Source organism: Psammomys obesus, unplaced genomic scaffold (assembly GCF_907164565.1).
Source record: "Psammomys obesus unplaced genomic scaffold, mPsaObe1.curated_primary_1811, whole genome shotgun sequence".
In the NCBI taxonomy this organism is placed as follows: Eukaryota; Metazoa; Chordata; class Mammalia; order Rodentia; family Muridae; genus Psammomys; species Psammomys obesus.
In genome coordinates this window covers 844,181-848,212 of record NW_026596406.1, presented here as the reverse complement: position 1 = coordinate 848,212, position 4,032 = coordinate 844,181, and the positions used below count along the sequence as shown (strand labels likewise).

At 43.6% G+C, this 4,032-nt stretch overlaps 1 long non-coding RNA gene across 1 annotated transcript in view; it reads left to right on the top strand.

Moving 5' to 3' along the window:
• Positions 1-3,762, top strand: part of LOC129669427 (uncharacterized) — a 7,457-nt gene extending 3,695 nt beyond the window's left edge. The window contains exons 2-3 of the long non-coding RNA XR_008719026.1: positions 545-744; positions 3,402-3,762. This is a non-coding gene — a long non-coding RNA (uncharacterized LOC129669427). The remainder of the gene's footprint in view (positions 1-544; positions 745-3,401) is intronic.
• Positions 3,763-4,032: the final 270 nt, after the last annotated feature.

Genomic DNA, 4,032 nt, shown 5'->3' with positions numbered 1-4,032 from the left:
TGTGTGTGTGTGTGTGTGTGTGTGTGTGTGTGTGTGTGTGTGTGTGTAGAGAAAATGGAAATGTCTGTGGAAAGACAAACATTAGGTTCCCATATCAGGGCATAATATTTGCCCCTCCAACATCATCACACTGCTGTTGAGGGCTTCTAGAAATGAACATTCAGCTAAAAATTGAGGATTCTTCAATTATTGAAAAAAACAAAAAAACAGATATTGAGAAACACTCAGCAGTTTCTGTCACAAGATCCCTACGGTTCTATCTCCCCATTGCAGTTTCCTTTTATTTAATTTCTGTTCTTTAACAATCCCATACATGTATATAATATATTCTGCTTATTTTCCCTATCAAAATTCTTCCTTAAATCCCCCTACACCATCTCTGCCAGACCCTCTCCTTCCTTACAAAAAATTCCCTCACATTTACTAGTTTTTGTTCAGTGTCCTGAAGCATTTAATAAGAAGGGCTGCCTGTGTGGCCCTGGTTTGAACTAAGGAAGGGCTCAGCAGTGGACACAGCTGCTTATTATTTCTTTTCTTTTTTCAGGACCTGTAATTGCCAATAGGTCAGCCGTAAGCAGCAGAATCGGTGACTCTTTCCACGCCTGTAACTGACTGGTAGGAGGACCTGACTTCTTGTGTGTTCCTAGTCCTACAGAGACAGATGCCGTGAGTTCAGGATTGCCATGGCCCTGTCATATCTGGATTGTTTTGTTCTTGATATAAGTGCTGCTACCTCTGAGCCAGGTATGGTGGCATGTCCCTGAATCTCAGCACTAGAGAGGTTGAGATATGAGACTAACCTGGGCTACACAATAAGACACTTTTTCAAAAGAAAAAAAATGGGAAGCCTGGGGCTGTAGCTCAATGGGAAAAAGCTACTAGCATTCAGAAGGCTCTAGATTCCATCCTCATCACCACAAACAAAGCAAAGCAAAACCCTGCACTAACAGAAACTCACTCAGCTAACTAGAAAATAAATTAATAAAATAAATATTAAAGGTTTTATCTTTTTTATGCATTGATGACTGCTTAGTGGCCAGGACAGTCTTACACAGCTACTGACTAATGATGAAATCACTGTCACAGGACTGAATTAGGGGCTCTGCCTATCTGTTGTTTTTAACGAAATCACAAACACTCACTTTTACCATTAAAGACTGAGGAGCCAGATGCTGGGGTGAAAGCCTGCTTAGGGAGGCAGAGAAACACCCGGCTGACCTTCCTACTCAGTCGACATCTCTGAAGGCAAAAGGAAACCTGTTTCCCCACACCATCTCAAAAAACTCTTAAACCAAATGCCCCTCCCTCCCACTTCCTGCGCATCTCTCTAGCCATCCTCCTGACTTCCTTCTTCTTCTTTTTTTTTGGCTTTTTATTTTTTTAATTTAATTTTTTATTTATTATAATTTATTCACTTTGTATTCCATCTGTAGCCCCCCCATCCCCTCCCAATCCAGCTCTCCCTCCCTCTCCTCCTCCCTCCCTCTTCTCCTCCAATGTCCCTCCCCTAATCCACTGATAGGGGAGGTCCTCCTCCCCTTCCTTCTGACCCTAGCCTATCAGGTCTCATTAGGACTGGCTGCATTGTCCTTCTCTGTGGCCTGGTAAGGCTGCTCCCCCCTCACAGGGAAGTGATCAGAGAGAGTGCCACTGAGTTCATGTCAGAAACAGCCCCTATTCCCCTTATTAGGAAACCCACTTCAACACTGAGCTGCCACGGGCTACATCTGTGCAGGGGATCTAGGTTATCTCCATGCATGGTCCTTGGTTGGGGTATCAGTCTCAGAAAAGACCCTGGGCCCAGATTTTTTGGTTCTGTTGTTCTCCTTGTGGAGTCCTGCCCTGACTTCCTCTTATCCTTTATGGTTTTTCCATATGTCCACTTCCTGTCAACTGGTTGCTTGCTCCCCCTCTTGGCCTACGGTTGATGTTATTTAATTCAAGCAGAAAGCTCTTGGATTAAAGGTGTGTGCTAGAGCTGAGCCACACCACAACTAGAAACAGGTTTTTCCCCACTAAGCAACACAATCTCGGGGTTCACAGTGGTCAAATATCCTGCAACACCTATACAGTCCAGACCCTCTGACACGTGAATTCCTGGATAAGAGTCTGCACAGTCTTTATTCTTAATTTCCACTCAGGTTCTGATGACATGGGCACTGTAATTATAATTATGATACTGGATACTAGCTGACTGTGTGCATCAAAACAATAAATTTGCATGTAAGATTGGTTTCATTGACTTTTTCCAGATAACAGAATTGTCTTTTATCTTCTGAGACATGCTTCTAAAATGTACAGAAATAAAACCTTCACTTTTGTATCTCAGAGATGAGACACACTTAGGGGTGATGTAATAACAATTCTCTGTGCTAGTAAATGAGCTTCCTGAGAACACATTGCAACTTGAACCAAATCAAAGGTAGCGTGCTGGCTTTTGAAGGCTAGAGTCAACAGCTCTAGCAGACACTGTGTCAGTCACTGTTCTATTGCTGTGAAGAGACACCATGACCAAGGCACTCTTATGAAAGAAAGCATTTAATTGGGAGCTTGCTGACAGTGCCAGAGGTTTAGTACACTATCATCATAGATAAGAGCATGGCAGCCAGGAGGCAAACATGGTGCTGGAGAGGTAGTCGTGAACTACATCCTGACGTGCAGGCAGAGAGAGAGACACCGAGAGAGACTGGGCCTGGCATAAACTTCTGAAACCTCAAAGCCCACCCTCAGTGACACACTTCCTCCAGCAAGGTCACACCTACTCCAGTAAGACCACACCTCCTAACCCTTTTCAAATAGTGTCACTCCCTGATGACGAAGCATTCAAATATATGAGTCTAAGGGGGCCATTCATCTTCAAACCACCATAAGCATGCCCGTGTTCCAGTTCAGATCCAAAGGCTTCCCACTCACTGGAGAAGGAAGATTGCCTTCAAGCATTGCTAGAGACAGACTCACCAGAGGCTGCCTGTGCTTGGGACTTCTGCCCTGTCCAGGGAGTGAGCCAATTCTAGGACTCTACCAGACTACCAGAGGCTTTGGGGAGGTGCCTTTTTATTTCTGTCTCAGCTTTTGAGACTAAGGACTTCTGTGGTGGACATACATTCCCATCGGTATTCCCAAGGGCAGCATTCCCATCAGCAACTGCAGATTTGATTCGCAAGGAACAGATCTTGGGCACCCAAAACCCTGAAATGACATTTGAAGTGTGCCACTCTTCAAAGCCATGATGGCCTTTAGCTCGCTAGCATCCTGCTGCTAATGATTTCAGATCTATTTCACTTAAACCTCAAGTGTCAACCCACTTTAAGTTGTTCTCGTTTTATTTTAATTTTAAATACATTTTTAAATTTGTTTTTCCTTTATGCATCTGAGTGTTTTATTTCATGCGTACATGACAGCATTGTGTATCGCATGCGTGCCTGGCGCCAATGGAGGACAGAGGCATTGGATCCCGGAAAGCTGGAGTTATAGATGCTGTGAGACACCTGCTGTAGGTTCTGCGACCTTCCCAGATGTTCTGCAGGAGCAGCAGGTCCCTGACTGCTGAGCCATCTCTTCATCTTGGTGTTTTACACACACACACTTTAACGTTATAACCTCAACACTGACGTAAATAACTCATAAAATTAAAAGGTTTTCCTTAACTTGTCTAAAAAGTTATCAGAAAATAAAGTAACTTTCTCATTATGTATCTGGAGCACTGGAACTTGACTTTTTTATTATAAAAATAAATTCTGGGTCTGGATCAATGTCTCGGTAGCTAAGAGTGGTTGCCATTCTTCCATGGGCCTGTAAATTTGTTTGTTTGGGGAAGTAAATTTTGATATGGCCAATCTCAAAATGATTCTACTTAGTTATTCTTGTTTTATGTTATGTGGGTGTTTTGTCTGCATGTCTCTCTGTGTGCAACTTATGAGCCTGGCGCTTGCTCTTGGTAGCAGAAGAGGGTGTCCAACTGGAGTCATAGATGTTTTTGAACCTCCATGTGGGTTCTGGGAGCCAAACCCTATCCTGGAAAGGCAGCCAGTA